Source organism: Falco rusticolus, chromosome 3 (genome assembly GCF_015220075.1).
Source record: "Falco rusticolus isolate bFalRus1 chromosome 3, bFalRus1.pri, whole genome shotgun sequence".
Lineage (NCBI taxonomy): Eukaryota > Metazoa > Chordata > Aves > Falconiformes > Falconidae > Falco > Falco rusticolus.
The window spans coordinates 48,487,250-48,505,479 of record NC_051189.1 but is presented as its reverse complement, the minus strand read 5'-3'; the positions used below and the strand labels follow the sequence as shown (position 1 = coordinate 48,505,479).

General features: G+C 43.6%; 1 protein-coding gene across 3 annotated transcripts in view; it reads right to left on the bottom strand.

Moving 5' to 3' along the window:
• The window catches only part of PCMTD1 (protein-L-isoaspartate (D-aspartate) O-methyltransferase domain containing 1), a 47,780-nt gene extending 30,542 nt beyond the window's left edge, over positions 1 to 17,238 (bottom strand). The window contains exon 1 of one of the 3 annotated variants that reach the window (XM_037378858.1): positions 16,965 to 17,238. The gene's annotated coding sequence lies outside the window, so the exon portion shown is untranslated. The remainder of the gene's footprint in view (positions 1 to 16,964) is intronic. The other 2 variants (XM_037378859.1, XM_037378857.1) reach the window with 2 other exon arrangements.
• Between the last annotated feature and the right edge of the window lie 992 nt (positions 17,239 to 18,230).

Below are 18,230 nucleotides of genomic sequence, written 5' to 3'. Positions count from 1 at the left end.
ATGCAGAATCTCAAGGCAAAACCAGAAAAGGTCTGGTACACAGCATGACACTGTGGGAAGTAGGAGAGAAAAACTGAGAGCCTTCTCTCAAGGATGGGACTCTGACACATCTGAACTGAGCAGTTAGTGGGGAAGGGCCGTTAAAGGTTGCCCCTTACTCGATGTACTGCCCCTGGCTGGAAAAGGTGACATTAGGTAGACAGTGATATTGTTTTGCTTTTTAGATATCTTGATTAATGAAAGCAGACCAAAAGCAACTATGATGCTCTAACGCTGGACTGTACAGCTAAAGGTAAGCAAAAATGCTACTCAAGTGGAAAGTTATTTGTCAAAGAAAAACAAAAAACACCCTAGGAAGTTAAAGAAATAGATCTTTTCCTGAAAAATCCCTTCTTGTGCTGCAGAGAAGTATCTTTTCATATTTTACTTTTCTCCTATGCTTTTACAATTGTAAGCTTTCACCTGAAGTACAATTACTTGCTCCTAACACAGGCAACAGATATGTGAAGTCAAACACATTTTCTACTATTTTAAACACACAAAAGAAACCAACTCACAAGCTATTTCAGTACAGCTTGAAAAAAAAAAGAAAAAGGTAAGTTAGTCAAAACTTCCTTGTGACAGCTGACCCAGGACAAAGACAACAAAGCATACTATGATAAAACTTGCTACTTAGCTGCAAAACTCACAGAATACATCCTGTGAAGCTCACCAATATGTAAAATGAAACATACGCAGTTCACAAAAAGCACAAGCAGCATTCCTGATGCTTATTACACCAAGCAGCATAGAAGTTTCGGGAAGGAAGGGAAGGGGGCATAAAATTAACAAAATGCAGCAATTGCCTTTAGCCTTGGGAATCTTTGGAATACAGAAGCCAACAGAAATTGTAGTTTAAGTGTTAAATTCAATATAGTTTTCAATAAAAAAAATAATCACTAATTAAAACCAAGTACAGTTTAAAAACCTCTGTTTCTCATTCCACACTATTTATGAATTTATTTTTACAAGTTGGAACACTATCTTGAAGTTTCTTATACGTGCATTAAAAACTAAATTCAACACACTGCCCAATTTCTGTAAAAATCCACATAACTGTATCACAACACCTCTGACCTGTTTCTGACTTAACTTCTAACTAATTTTACTAGAATTCCTTATAAATAATTTCTGTTGTTTTTTTTTTATTTATCACCACATTAATTGCACAGGGGTTCACATAGGTGCTATGTGAATCTAAAGTACTGACAATTTGAGTGTATTTTACATGCTATGCAAAACTCTTACTCCAATGTTAATAATCAGATGTAAGGTTTGAGAAGGTTTTTTTGCCAGCTCTCAAAGGGACACAAGTTTTGCACATTGCTGAATTTTTAAAAACACACGTGTACTTCAAGTTAATCCCTTAGGTCACTAATGACTTGTACACTCTTAAATACAGATTAAATAGAATGCTAGCAATGCATCCAGTGAATTTTACAGGCAAAACCTCACCTTTGCTAAATACATACAATGTTAAGTATCTTACAATTTACTATCTTTTAATGCTGACATGTCCTGACTCCACATAGCTGACTCCTGAAAAATACATGCCTACTAACTTGACTCTTCTTTTGTTTCAAAGGATGAAAAATAGAAGAGAAAATATAACAAATGGGATCAGACATATTTCAAGTCTTCTTCTCAGAACTATTTTCCTTAAGGTACCAGCTTGCAGCACATCACACCACACTGAATCAAGAATGTGATGCATTACTTTAAACTCATAGATGTTTACTCAAACAAAATTGCTGGGTGAACCTTACCCCAGAGGGGAGGAGAGGCAAGAGATACCAATAAGCCACTGAGCTAGGCATTAATATAGACACAGGAGTCAGTTAATAAGTTTCCCCCAGAACTAATAGTCTGTGACTGGCAATAGGAGGTAGTTAACCACAAAGGCATACACGGGCCTAAAACACTTCAGTCCACAGTTCTGTTTACTCAAGGCAAAAGTCAGCAACACCACTCTGATCAGCAGAAATTTGAAGTTTCCTGGGCACCAACCAAGTGTTAGACCTGCTTCAGTTCAGACTCAATTCATGCCACTCCTGCAGCCATGATGAACTCCAGATGATGTTTTGCCTGTCTTTACCCCATCCAGTGACTACTACAACAAAAGGACTCCATTTTTAGTTTAGCTTCCCCTTTCCTCCGAGGTACTGTAACTGTGCTGCACAAGAGGAAATTTAACTCCAAACTGCAGAGCTGAGCCGAGTGTAAGATTTCAGCAAGGCCTCTTGATTACTATCTGAAAGGAAAATAGGAATTTTAACATTAGCCTCACCAGGTAAAGGCTGGAGAAAACCAAAATATGAACTGTGTGCTGGAGTGAACTACAAATTTTTTGTAGGTGACCACAAAAATCAGAATAGAGTGTGGGACAGAGGTATTTCAGAATGAAGCCTTGTGAAACTTTTTTTTAATCTTTCATACATATATGTCTCACTGCTAAACTGCTACTAAAGGCAATAAAACATCTAAGTGCTTTGGAAAATTAGCTGCTACTCAAACTGCCTTCTCTTCCACAGCTATTTGTTTTGCCACATCGAACAGTTTAGATGGGAGGAAAACTTGTTTTCAGGATACAGTAACATCCTACTCTGTGCCTTAAGGGAAACACTGCACGTTTCTGAAGTCTATACTCTAGACTTGTCTCACTCAAAAACATTCACTCCAAACCTACTGTTCCGTGGATCATCTCAAGAAGCTTTTCAAGTCAAACATAAACAAGTAAAAAAACAAGTACAGTCAGCTCTCCAATGTAATGCACTGCACAAAGCATACTTCAGGGTTCTTTGTAATACTGCAATTGAACAAGGAACAGACCACAGGATTAACGTTAAGGAATGTAAACGGCTACAACTACTGTGTTAACCTGAATTGCATTGACCTACTTGGGTAGAAAATGTTTGTCAAGTCTGATGTAAGGTTAAGCCCTGATCCTCCTGTTTAGGCCTTCAACAGCTGTTTATACAAGATTCCAGGTGCGTGCTTGTTCTCACTCTTCTTCCACCTCCAGTCACTCTGAACACACCAAGCAGCATACATGGTGCTGCATTTCTCTCAGAAGATGCGTTGAAGCTTATAGCACTCCACAGATGTGAGCAGTGACAAGCACACCAGCACAGACTTCATGATGGAGTGATCTTAACCTTGGTAGTTACACAAGGGCATGATTTCTAGACCAACCCTGCTGAATGCCCACTAAACCTTTTGACTTTTATGTTACCTTTTTTTTTTTCTCGAATGCAGACAGTTCATGGGAAGTAAAAAATAGTAAACCAACATAGAATTTTGTTGGTTGTATACCCAGAGGAAAATATAAACACTTTTTTTTTTCCTTTTTTTTGGACTGGGATACATTCCTTTCTCAGTCTATTTTCTTCTGTACTGGATTTGTTTTTCTCATCTGAAATTCTATCTACTCTCTTCACACAATGGCAAGGACTAAATGCTGAAAATAATATTTTCTATATACCAGTTCTGTATGCCAGACCTGTTTTCAGGTATGATGACAAAGACTTCAAAATTCATTACCTTTTATTACAAAGCAAAGCCAAGAATCCTACGTATTTCCTGGATGGAACTTGTAATGTGTAGCTTAACACCACATCCTGACTTAGTTTTCCTCACTGCTTAAAATCTGGGCAACCAAAAATGTTTGCAAAGCTGAGCTAAATTTCAGAAGCAGTTTATTCTTCAAAGTCTCCTACTTGTGACACTGCATAAATATGTTCTGAATGCTTACTTCAAAACAAGGAAATAACAGCTCACCATTTCCACCCGGGATAGCTAGATGTGTAGCTTGCCATACTGGGGTGAAACCTAGAGTGCAGGATAATTTCTGGAACTTAAAGGTGTAGATCTATACCAAGTACTAAAGCAGCCCTGCACCCTCAGAGAGCAAGTCCTTAGCAGTGGTCTCTATTTAGAGCTGTGCTTGTAATTCTCCAGTAATTGTCACTATGGTCACCACAGACCCAGCTTCAGTATTCACTTCCTAATGTCCTCTGGGCCACTAACTGACCTTTCTTAATTATATCCTGCAAAAACTCCCTGCTGAGAGACAGGAAAGCTGTCTCACTGCCCTAGTCTTCTGACATTAATCACTAGGTAAAATCTGTTGGTCATCTGCACAAAATTATTTTCCCCCTTACCTTCCACCTCAAATACATGACATCTTTGAGATTTGCATACCTACATTTTTAATCTAGTTGACTTTCATGTTACAAAGACCTTTAAATTGGGACCAAGCATAGAAACACTCCCCTCTCTTAAAAGAGTCTACTATTATCTAATTTCCATTAAGTTTTAATTTAGCCAGTATGTGCCAAAAAATGTTCTGTTAAGAAATACTCTGATTTGTAAAATGAGAAAGCCTCCATGGATGAGGTTGATGAGATGATAAACAGCTCCGAATACTCTGATTAGCCCATCTTTGCATAACTCTCGTGAGATTTTAAGCACCTGACATTATTACTGGTGCAGAAGAGGTTAGTCTGTCATGCATAAAGAGGTTGTCCATTACTGATGGACAGTGTTAACAACCAGTTGCTGCTCAGTCCCCAAAGCCAGCTCCTCCTCATTTTCTGAAGCAGGTAAACAGAAGTGCTGATAAAAAAACCTGCCTCTCTAGTGCTCTGAAAATAATTTTCCAAAGCAGCAAGATACTGTTAGCTAGTATCATCAGAAGAACCATGGAAGTACCATTTGCTATGTGTCAGTCCAGTGCTACTGCTTACAGGATTTAAAAAAAATTTCTGATTTAAATAGTTTCAGAGAGCAGTGTTAGCTACTAACAGAAGTCTGCAATACCCGACTGACAATGACAATAACTGAAATGTATGTCAGTGTATGATGCAGTTTGAGTGGTGGAACTACACAGTTCCTGGTAATCGTACTTGACTAGAGCAGCATGGCATGATTTTTCCACAGGACACTGATAAAATGTCAACAAAAAAACAGCTGCCTGTCTGTTGCTTACCATTAGTGGTTAGCTATATGCAAACTGGTGATTACATCTCAAGAGGTTATATGTATACCTTTATGAGTGAATAAACACTGGCTCTGCTCCAATTCTGCATGTCCTATAGCAGGGGTCCTCAAACTTTTTAACCAGGGGGCTGGCGTGCAGATGAAGTGGCAGGCAGTCATCTGCGGCTGCTTGGTTTCCCCCCCAAACCCCGGCGGGGGGGGGGGGGGGGGGGGGGGGCGGGGGTGCGGGGGGGGGTCTGTAAATACCGGGGGCCGGATTGAGGGCCCTGGGGGGCTGTATCCAGCCCGCGGGCCATAGTTTGAGGACCCGTGTCCTATAGGATCCCATCAACTATAGTTGTTTCTTTTTGCTCAATATTGCTTCTCTACCCACAACAGTCCAAAACATTTGGTGGAGTTTGTTTGTAAGACACTGCATAAAATAGTTTCATCTCTCAAAAGCTTAAGATGGCTTAGTGACCCCTCGAAGTTCCACTGAAACATCTGATAAGCAAAGGGTGTCAGCTTAGCCCAATGCCCAATGTCCAACATACAGACGAACCCCCTATCCTCTCTCTGACAGCAGCGTCCATGAAAGAACCAGGCTTTCCCTTATACCACACTTTCTAAAGGTCTCAGCTCCTGAGAGGTATGCCTACAGCTCTGTCTGTTCCCATGCTACAGCTATTTTAAGTCTCTCCAGTATAACCAGTCAAAGAGTACTGCTTTATCACGGACTGGCTGTAAGAAAGGAGAAAGATCAGAAGCTTCTTTAGATGGCCTAACAGACCTACAGAAACAGGAGGTACCAGGTAATAGCAACTTGTTCACTGGCAAGACTAAAACAGCAGGACTTCATATGACAGATATGAATCAGTGATGCTTAATACATACGGATGACTGTACTCACTGAGTCTGTATCATGCACCTGTTTTTTCAGAAGAGAAACTGCTGTCTGTGCACATACTTCACAGGAATTAGTGAGCTAGAGTGTGACCCAGCTGCAAAACCCATTGCCACAATACATGGCTTTGTACAGGGGTATTTAACAGAGAATACTCATTTCAAGCTGGTTTATATAGGCCGTAACAGTTAAATAGTAACAATTAGAAGAGCTGTGGAGAGATGTGTTTAAAAAACAAAATAAAACCAAACCAAACAAAAAAAAACCCACCACACTTCTGGAATATCTAATCCTTTTTAGCCTGAAAAGGTGAAAGGCATACAAACAATACACATTTCTGCAAATTTTAACATTACCCTGATCATAAGCCAACTAAGACACCTTGATATGAAAAACAAGCCAAACAGTCAAAATTTTTAAAACAAAAGTTGTTTCTCTTCATGAAAGAAAATGCTTAATAATTTAGTTTGTGGCAACCAGAAGGTATCAAACCACAGTAAAATAGGATGCTCCTTTACTTTCAGTACCACCTTCAGAGAGCAACCAGAAACAGCTGGAGGAGGGGAGCAGGAGAATCCTCTTTTATAGTGAAATACAAAGCTGGTGTAGTAGAGGAACTGAAACAGGCTTTCCTAACCTTTTACCACAAATGTAGCTTCTGCAGCTATAGTTCTTAAGCAGATCAAGTCACAGTTCATGTAATTGTGAGTAGGGGGAATGTGGCCTGTGACAAAATATTCACTGTTTCAGCCAGTGCTAAAATTCAAAACCTTATTGCACATAATAAGCTATTTAAGTAACTCACTTTCAGCAGCAACAGAACAACATATGCCTGTTGCCTTTAGCAAACGAAAATAGAAATGAGGTCAAGTGTAAAAATAGAAGATAGTTACATTCCTGACACTTGAAACCTCATCTTAGAGCTATGCATTTACTGCAGTCTCTACAAAAAAAAAAAAAAAAAACAACAAAAAAAAAAAACAACCAAAAAAAACACACACCCAAAACCAGGCCCAAATAAAACATAAAAATACCGATCAACTTTATCAAGCTCCAAGTGCACTAAAACCTTTTGGTCTTCTGATCTTTAGAAATATATCTAAAAGCATCAAAACAGCATGCTATAATCACAGCATAAACAACTTTTAATACCGTCTTATCAAAATGCTTACTTCCACAGTCTCAGGATCTCAAATTTTATTTGTTATGTGTCCTCTTCTTATGAGATGCTAAATCAATAAAATTTTAAGAAAATTCAAGTCCTGTTTACGAGATCCTTAACACAGTATGTTTTGAAGTTACTTTATTACTTAGGCCTGCAATCCTCAAGAGGGAGAACGAGTAAAGCCTACTCCTGTACCTACTCCTCTCCTCAGAACCATGGCAGAAAATTCTTTTGCTGATGCAATCTTCCAGAAGCATCACACTAGATTCACCAACTTCTTCAAATGTAACTTGTTTACTAAAACACATTCACACTAACAGTTACTTTTACCTTGTCAAAGCAAGCAATGGATATCTACTTGCACCTAACTGCTCTTTTTAATCCCCAAATCCTGCATATCTCCAAGTGCCTTGACTTTTAAGGCTCATGTCATCATCTGCCTCATTCTCCAGACATAAATCCATAAACAGCATACCCTAAAATGACATGACCTTGTCCATGAATCCCAATCATTCAAGATGTCCAATGCCTACTTTTACATAAAACATATTAACTATCCTTTCATGGTTCTTGCCAAAGGAAAGGATGATTTATCAAAACTTTTAATATGTACAAAGCAAGTATGAACTAAATCTGTTTAAAAGAACTACCAAAGCAGCCACAAATGCAAGTCATCCGGTGGGGGAGCTGGGGGGGAATCAACTCCTTATTTTACAATTTAAAAGGTTACAGCATTAGTACAGTTACCACAGCCTGTTACCAAAGCCTGCTCCACAAAGTTTTATGCAACCATTCCAGCATTCTCCCTGTTGCTATTAAAATACCCTACTTCAAGGTAACATTTCAAAGTATTGCTTTCATAACAGTATCACTTTAATTCACACCTCTGTGGCCAGCCAGTAACTTCTATCATGAATTTTCAACTGGGCTTGTAAATGATTAAACAGATTACTTGCCAGCATGTATCAAAATTAACCCTGTCAGGTTACAGGATAAAAAGCTATTCTACACACAAAGGAGTAGAGAAGCACACTTGTGTGTGTGGGAATCCACCTAAATACCCCGGCCCAGCTGCTCCCAGGGCTATCCCAAGAGAACCATCAGCTCTCCCCACATCCCTACCACCACAGGGCCTCTCCAGGGAACTTTTCAGATTGACAAGTGTGGCTGCTTATAGGGGTACCAGATTTATCATGGGGTGCAGGGGAAAGGCGTAAGTCCTGTTATGGGATGTTTAGGGGAGGACCCAAAGGTGGGGAAAGTGAGGGATCAAATCGGCTTGGGGAGGAACAAGTGTGGGAAAACCAGGGCTATGCTGACAAGAGGGATAGGTCACCTGTAAACTAGCTACAGATAAGTATGCACATCCAGCTATGCTCTCCCCAAATCACCATTGTCTATCCTGCCTGCCCATTAACCTCCTTTTGTAACTCTCTTCTTCGGGCTCTGTTCAGTGTACATGTGCACCTAGGTGACAAGTGAAATAAGACCACAGTGCCCAGGGTGCCATCGAAGGAGGCCTTTTTTTTTTTTTCAGGTCAGGGTGTGATCACAAGGATACCAAACTGGACCAGCCAGCAAACTGGAAGCATGGCGTGGGAGCCAGGGACAGGGCAGACTGTCTGAGCAAGGCCATGGAAGGAGCTGGCTGCTGGGGCAAAAGAGGGTCCAAGTGAGGTCCTGGAGAAGCTGTGGTGTTTGGGATTGGTGGCTGAGCATGACTGTGTGTGCAAGAGACAATGGGGGATATCAAAGGGCCAGTTTCAGGGCAGAATGATTGTCTAAACCCAGTAACTGGAAGGATCCATACTACATACATACATGCATGGATGTGTCTGCCACTAGCAGACATGCTGCTTGACCACCCAAGAAAAGCCATTAGCACTGTTGGCGCTTGCATTACCACTGTGTTTTCTGTGTTGATGTGGCAGCCAACCACATATTCATATCCGTGAATACATGTATGTGTGTGCTACTGAGAATACGTGCTTAGCCTCACTACTGGCTGAACCTGGGGCCATGCATACCTAAACTAAGAACCAGAAATACTTGAACAAAACCCTTTATAGGCCTTCTTTAAAAGCCAAAACTAAAATACAAGCACATTTTTAACCTGAAAATGTTTCTGCACTATTGTTTTTCTTTGTCTTCAGGTATGAATCAGGTACTACTGCAAATATGGCTCCAAAGTTATGGCTTGCTTACAGTACAAACAGCACATGTGGTCTGGAGGGAATTTGGAGCAGCTGGGAAAGCTTCAGTGACCATGTCAAGTCATTCGTACAAGTATTTCACCAAGAAATGGAAGCTGAGAACCTTTTATCATTGCTTATGTAGCAACTATGCACCTGTACAGCATAAGCGTACCTTCATCCCCATAATCCTACCCCAGCAGTGTTTTTATTCCAGCCACACAAAGCAAATGGTTTTCACCTGAAAGAAGTGTAGTTTACTGATGTGACACAAGAGGCTGCTACAGTCACATAACATGCTGTAGTTATATCATGAACAACTCCCAGAGCATCCCAGAATGGAGGAGTCAAATCCTACGCTGACTTTTTCTGACAACTGAATTACTCCACAAAACATCACAGAATCTCAGGAAGTTCAGCACTAATGAGTCTTAGTCATAGTGAATGCATAATTAACTGAAGTAAATAAGCAGAGACTAAGGCCTATGGGATTTATAATGATGCAACTGTCAGCTCAGCAGAAGTTAAAGACACTCAGCAAGTCAACTTTTCTGTGTCCTTCCAGTTTCACTGACCCTGACTACAGTCATTTAGAGCTTCCTGAAGTAAGAACACAGCAAAGCTAAGAAACCAGACAGCAGGTGACTACACTGAATGGGAACAAAACAACAGTTCATTTTCAAGAGGGTAAAGGCAAGAGTTTTGCAAATAAACAGCAGGACCACATGCCCCAGCCTAACAAGAGCCAGCAAAACCCCATGTACCAGAATCCAACACAAACAACAAGAGTAAACAAGAACTTCATGAGTCTCAAGCAAAGATTTTCAGACAGAAATCAAATCCTTTCATGGTAAACTGATGTCCAAGAAGAAATACAGCATTCCTGATAACTTGAAATTATCAGTACTGCAGGAATATTAACCTTTTACTTTGTTTGCTGAAAATAAGCATCTACTTCAGTGAACTTCACAGTTCATTCTTTCAGCAATGCTAATTTGCATACATTGTAGCCATACCTGTCAAGCAGTAACAATTGTGCTGAAAAATATGATTGCCAGGACAGTAGCTCCAACTCTCTTTTTTAACTTTGATACATACACCATTATATAGCACAGTGGTCCTGACTGGGTTGAGGAGTATTAGTTGCCTTCTTTCAAATATCTGTCAAGAAAACCACATGGTAATTCCTGAATAGCAGCTGAAAACATCTGCTACAGAAATAAAACAAATTCTCAGAATAGTAACCAGTTATTATTTTCTCCCAACCACATGGTCCCAATTCCTCTTTCAACATTAAAACAACCATTTATAGGAATCAAGCCTTTCATTTGGGACAGGGACACCACAGACATATCAGTCGCTGGCTATGATTTACTAGCTGACTATTACCGTAAACAATTCCAAAGACTTTTATCACTTCACTTATGGAAGCCATACATTGATGCAGGTATCTCTTTTTGGAGAAGCAGCTTTTCTGTATATTTTTTTTTTTAATATGAATAAATAAAATGTCTCAACTCTATAATTTAGCTCCCCTTTGCTCCTGAAGACAACAGGAACTGTTAGCAAATGCTGTTTGTTTTGCTTTAGGGATAGTATCAATAAACATACTTTGAATAGTTACATTAAGGAATGCCTATGTTTTGTGTCTACTGTATTACTGCATACTGCCTTTCACTACACCTTAAACCACTACTGCATAAGAACTCTAACTCCTACTGCTAATACTATAAAAATATTTGTAGACATCGGGGGGGGGGGGGGGGGGGGGGTGTGTGTAGCAGCGAATCTTCCCAATGACAGTTAGATGCCTCCTGGTGGAACATTAGCCAGTACCACAAAGTTGTTGCTAGTCATCCTGAAATGCTTTCAAGATTAGTTTTCAATATTGCTTAATTTGCTATTAGGAATATGCACCTATCATTTAAGACTTTAACAATCCAATTGTTAAAGAAGGAAGAAATAATCATGATTACTGACAGCTTTAATAAGCATTATCTATTTAGAAATCATGCAAAGGAAAGTTTTTGTAGTAACTGCAAGCCTTTGATACCTGCAATGTGACTCAGGTACATAAACACAGACCCTCTAGTGCTATTTTAGGTGCACACGGAAACTATAGGCTACTTGGCCCATGATACAGCAACAATTAGATTTAAGTAACACAACAGAAAACTCTCCTGCCCATATCCTGTCCTTGCTTCACTGCAAATAAGCAAGAGCAGCTGCTGCTGTTGTGTGATTTAAGACTCCCAGACAGAACACAAACCACATAAAACTGAGGGATGTGTCCTTTGAAAGAACCAACAGTAGGGACTGGAAAAGCAACCAGATAAAAGTTAAGGCATCATCAGCCAAAAGACTCATAAGCAACCAAAAGAATGAACGTGGAGACACTGACTTGTAACCAGAAGTGAATGGGCAGTCTGTCATCACCAGGTTCTAAAACCTCTTAGGACAGAGATCCTGTTCGGTCACTATGCTACTGTGCAGCCGGTTGGTTGTGCACGTATTCTGTGTGTATATAAGCACATACAATCTACAGTACAGGATGCATGTTAGCAACAAAGGCAAAGGCTGCCCCTTCTCTAACTGTTCAGCTACCTCTTCGATTTATCCTGCTTCATCTTTTATTTTTTAACCTCTGAAAAATGTAAGCCTTCAGAAAATACTACCTCGCATCTAACAGCTCCATACTGACAACTCAGATGCCCTACAGTACCTTCAAATAAATGTCCTTCATGCAGGGTTCCAAACCGTCCATGTCGCTATCAAGCCACTTGCTCTAAGCCTATTAGTTTTTAAAATTATTTTTATAAACCTAGTTTTAAGCGGGTTTTGACAAGTTTTTGATCATTAACTCCATCTGCCTTTTACATCTTAGAAACACTGCAAATCCAAATTCAGCATTTGTTTTGCAACTGTATGCTGAGCAAATACTACTGTGAGAAAAATCTGGAGCAAAATGCAATGCTTGAGAGAAATTTTAAGCCTCAGTATTTCATGTCACCTTAACAACACTCCTAATATCTTGGATCTCCAACTCCACGCAACTCTTAGAACTCCATGTTCTGCACTTGTACTGAACAAAACAAAGCCAGAACTCCCAAATCAGCCTTCATTAAACACATCTTCTAAGCAGCGGGCTCCAAGCTTTTTTCTACCACAAGACAGCCCTCTAACCAAAGGAGCAGTTTACTCCTTCTCCACAGTCACCTCCACACTAGAACTCTCCCACACGAGAATACACCAGAATCTGTAGCCTGGGAGTTACCATGGTGACTCCTGATGTCACATCTAAACTATTTTAAGGGCTGTGGAGTTTGAGGGGTTTGTCTATTAGTTTTTTTTTAATTGCTCTATGATAACTTCCAAACCAGTGTTTTCTCCTCACAATGAAGGACATTTTATATTTTTAAGCTTCAATGTAAAGGACTGAAAATTAACAAGAAGCCATATACCAACTGCTGTCACAAAGTACCAATGATGGACCCCACAGTTGCTCTCTAGATAAAACTTCAAATACTTTTTGTTCTCAGAAATAAGTTTCTTGGTCCTAACTGACATTTTTAAAGACATCTTTACTTTTACTTCTTACTTTCAATGTTTTCAGTAAACTGCTGATCAGGAGCACATTTAACAAGAATCCACACACATACATTCATCAGGATTTTAACCTACTTGTGATTAGTAAACATCACTGTCAACTTTGCAGTAGCAACACTAATTCTGAAACATGAAGTTGGCACGATGTATCAGGACAAAAAGGACAGAGATCAAGCACTACTGTCCGGAATGGCAGCCAGCTAACCTTTCAGTACTGCCAAAAATTATACTTAGCATCCCAAGTTGCTACAGATTCTATCCTTTCTTCAAGGCCCAGAAGTCAGCGCAATTTTCTTGAACTTAGCAGCAGCAACCGCTTTCAGAGCTTGCATGAAGCAGGCCTGAAGGCTTTCATTGACACCCAGCACACACAAAGAAGTCCCAAAGGAACTGGAACGCAGTAGTTATTGCCTGATGTTTTAATGTATATTACATGTTATGGGTATAATTAAACTACTACACCTTACTTCCTAGAACTCAGTAAAAGAAAGAAGTGGAACAGTGTGATCACACTTCCTCAAAGAATCCTCTATCTAAAAAATCCACATTAGTTGGTTGGAAAAGATGAAGCATACATATCAACTTCTCATTGTTCCAGAAGATTCCTGGCATGCCTTAAGCCAGTCACAGACCTGATTATACATTTGCAAAAAAAGACGGCACATATATTCCTTCCACTTTTGCTTTGAGGAATTTACATTTTAAGTAGGTAAAATAAATGAGATAATATTCAGTGATGCTTGCATTCAAGAGTGCCAAGTGCTGTAGACTTCAAGGCACTTTTCTTACATGGAGAGCTAATTAATAATCAGCTACAGTGCATCACTTTCATTTCAGCAGGGTGAAATAGCAGAACTCCGCAACATTCCTGCTGAAAATGGGAACAAGGCAGGAAATGAACAGGTATGTGTAAAGACACTTGTCATCCAGAAACAATTACTGTATTCAGTTATTTCTCACTATGCACTAAAGACTGGGATGAGCATTCCAATATTGCCTATTTCAGAATTGCTTTTAATGTTTTGGGGAACTCTTTAAAATAAATCTTCCTGGAACACTGCATGGGAAAATTACCTTTACTGTATTGTTTTGGGAGCATCTTTTTTTTGGGGGGGGGAAGACCATATTACTAGCCACATGTTGCAGTAGGAACTTCATCTTTGTTATTGTTTCTTCTTCCAAGTTTGTTTAAAAAAACTAAAATGTCACAGGCAACAAGCTCTTTAGAGACTTCCACCTGCACTGATATCACAACTAAGCCTACCTTTAGCTTCAGAATATACACCTATCTCAAAGCAACCACACTTCAAGTTTACAGAAATAGAGCCAAGTGACAGTTCTGGTATGGTCCAGCACAGGCATGAGAAACTACATACATGTGTGACAGTCATGTCCTATTCTTAATCTCTTATTAGGCAGAAGCCTCTTCAAAACAAGCTGCTGCAGTTCAGGGCAGTCACTGACAGACAAACAGAAGATTGAGCAATAGCAGTCACCAATCAGCCAAGATCAGGACAAAAACCAGCAAGACTCCTAAATTTACAAATAGAGTACTTCAAAATTGAAACTGGCTGGTCAAATATCTAAAGCAAGTCACAACACAAAGTCTGAGATTAGACTAAGAAAACCCAGAGAAAAAGCCAATTAGGAGAGGCAGACTTTTACAACAATACCAAAGCTATGATGAGAGATTATTCAGGGCAGGAACCTAATCCTACACAGACCTAGTGATAACATTTGGCTGTCCAGACCTGTCTAGTATTACATACTTTTTTCTGTTTCTGTGATTTCATGACATTCTCCTCATTGCAGACCTCTCAACAACATCCAATTGTTTTTCCTTGCATTCTGAGGAACACTGACTGTTGTAAAGAACATCTGGCTAAGTGTCCATCTCCAAAGCCCTCACTGTGGCCCTCTGCTCTCACTTGCATACTTTTTACATTCCTATCATTATATTTATTCACCCAAAGGCAGTTAAAATACCAATAGGTATTTCACACATTTGTCCACCTACACATCCAAAATATTTTTTAAAAAATCCCGACAAATCAGGCAAGTTCTGCAGAAGACAGCTCCATTTATCCAAGCCTGATTCTTTCCAGGGACAGTCTGCCCAGAGTAAGACAAGGGGGGGGGAATGTATCACGCATATTATGATTCATTTGTAAGAATAATGAACTATGGTTACAAAGGCATTCTCACAATGCATCTCATCATTTACTAACTTTAAGCATTCAATTTTTTGTGTATTGCATATTAAACACATACCCTGTAATACAGAGGGCATACTGTGAAGAGGGATTGGGTATCCTCATGAATTCATTCATGTGCTGACTAGCTTTACTTGTGTTGTATTGTACATGTATCAAACCTTACTGATCATTATTAGATTGGAAGATTAAATGATCAGAAGAAACCTTACCTCCTTCCTAAAGTCTGCAGTTCAACTGTGCCTGACCTTTACTTGACAGGAGTGAAAAAATACCCACTGGAAGAACAGTAGCTACACGGGCACTAGTAAGTACTGCAAGGACACAAGCATTCTTCACACACTGCAGTAGTTCGGTACTTCCATCTCTTCTCTCACACAGACCCTAAAGATGTTTTCCCTCATCTTCCACCGAGAAAAATGAACACCCCTGCTCTTCAACCGCAGGAGGTTTTTCTTTTTCCCCTTTTGCTGTCAAAGACGACACAGTTGTACAAAGCAGGCCCAGGCTGCTTGCTGACTGCGTATCAAATAAATGCCAAGATTCCTTCCCCCTCTGCCCTCCCTTCCCCTTCCTCCAACTTCGCCGTGAGCCGCTGACAACTGCCGCGGCAGGGGCTGGAGGGCGATGACGGAGGGGACACCAGACCTGCACACGGACCGAAGGCGGCGGCCCGAGGTCTCGGCCCGAAGAATGACATTAACCGCAAGCTCAGCTACTGACAGACGAGACCCCAGGACGCCTCCCCCAAACGGATAACAACAAAGAAAGCGGAGAGGGGAGGAGGTGGCTGCCCCGGAGCGAGTTCCTGCTCCTCCCCTTACGCTGCTCCCAGCCAAAACAGAGCACAACGTAAACAGACGCAAAATGTGCGTTTATGGCAAAGCGGGGGGCAGAGGCAGCCGCCTCCTCCCGCCCGCCGCCTGCCCACCGCGGCCTGCGGGGCGGAAAGGAACTTACCGTGCGCTTTGCGTTCTTTATTTATGCAAACAAAGTGTTTTCCCCTCCCTGCTGCCGCAACACCTCCCCTCCGAAAGGGGAAATACCCCTCCTTAGCCCGTAGGTTTCTCCTGAAACAAAACGTTGTCTCGCACCCCCCTTTTGCCTCCCCCAAAACGCCTTGGCCTGGAAGACACAGCCCCGGCAAGAGCCTGAGGTTATAGGGACTCGGGAGAGGAGGGGGGAGGGAAAAGAAAAGAAAAAAAAAGTAGTAAGCTCCTGCTCTCACTGCATTTCCTCAAAGGCAGAAACGCCAGCCGTCACGGGGAGGAGGCAGGGCGCAGAGCCGCAGCGGGGGCCGAGCGCTGCCCTCACCTCGCTTCTACCCCCCTCGCCCGGATCTCAAGGCTGAAGCCCCCTCCCCTCCCCTCCCCTCCACGTCCCCTCACGCCTGCCCCGGCCGCGGCAGCACACCGAACACCTCTTCCCCAGCCCCCTCCGGGCCAGGGAGTATTTATTACGCAGGCAGCGAAAAGACGCGGGAGGTAGGGGGGGGGGGGGGGGGGAGGTTGGGGAGCGGCGGGAGGAGGAGCAGGAGGAATTGGCTGCCGAGGGTGTACGCACACCCTCCTCGTCCCGGTCCCGTCCCCCACCCCCGCAGACGGGAGCGGCGGCGAGCCCTCGCCCTGTCCCGACTGCGCGAAAACAGCCCCCCCCGCGCCCCCGAAGGGCGCGCGCCTGCGTGCGGGGCCAGCGGACAATGGGAACCCCAGCGGCCAGGGCGGCGCGGGAAGGGCAGGGGCCGGCGGGCCGCGCTCCCCCCCGCCCGGCTGGCCCACCGCCCCGGCCGGCCGGTGGCGCCTTTATGCCGCACAGCGCAGCCGGGAAGCGCGGCTCTGCCCGCTCCCCGGCCCCCGCGGGACACTCACCCGTTCCGCAGCGGGCCCGGGACCCCGCGCGGGGCAGCGGCGGCGAGACTTGCCTGGGCTGGGGGGTACGCCGGCAGCGGGAGAGCGCTCCGGTCGCTGGGGCGGAGCACAGCGGGGGCAGTCGCCGAGGGAGGGGGAGCCGGCGCAAGCGGAGAGCAGCGTGTCCTCGGCGTTACCCGCCCCGGCCCCCACGTCCGAGGGGCCCGCGGGTCGCCGCCACCGTTTGTGTTGGTGTAGGAGAGGGCGGGGGGGAGGGGCCCCAACAGCTGAGAGGATGTAAACAGAAGGTCACGTGACGCTGCCTCCGCTGGCGGCCCAGCCCCCTCCGCGCCGCGGGGCGGCCTGGCAGAAGGAGCGGGGGGAGGCGAGCCGCTCCGCTCCCAGCCGTGATTGGCCGTGCTTTGCCAGCCCGAGAGCCAATGGGAGGGCGGCGTTCATGGCGCTTGTCACCAGCCGCCTGGGGACCGGGGGGGATGGCTGTGCGCGCTGTAGGGCTAGGCCGGGCGCTCTCCCCTCACCAGGCCGGGAACCCCTTCCTGGGGCCGGCCCGGGGCTCCCCGGGGCCGCGGAGGAGGGAAAACGAGTCCCCGCGGTGGGGGGCCGGGCCGGCCGCGGGCGGGGAGCGGCAGCGTGGCCGGAGGGTGAAGGAGGACACGCTGCTTCTCAGGCCTGGTTTTTAAGTAGTGCGCCAGGTACCCGGCGCCCAGCCGAAACGGCTCCGCTCTCACCGGGCCTCCTCAGCTTATGGCGCGTTCGCCTTTTCCGAGGAGAAGCGGCAAGGGGCAGGCCGGCGTCTCGTCACATCCCCCCTTTCTGTAGGGCCTCGCACAGGGGGAGTCAGAAGGTGGCGCAGCTGCCTCCGAGAGAAGGGGCTCCGGGCTTTGATGCTCTGGAAGACAAGATAGTTCGAAAAACTACGGGGAAGAGAGATCGCAGGGCAAGCTGAGAGGAACTTGTGAAAGGAAGAAGTGCTCTGGCAGGGAACAGGCAGGAGCAAGTGGAGGTCGGGACAGCCGAGGGCCTCGGTGCAGGCCGGGGAGGCCCGAAGTGACTAAAAGTAATGGGGTCATTCTGAGCCCTGGTCTCCAGTGACCTTGCTAAGGTCCCATGTTTGGTTTCGGGGGGGGGCTGGAGAAATGCGGTGAGATTTGGGGAGTCAGAGAATGGGGAAAGCATACTGCTCCTGTTTTTTTTAAGAATTAAAAGTACACAGGTGTCAGGACTTGCAGCAGCTTGGCTAATCAGTTATCCACTGAGGAAAGGAAT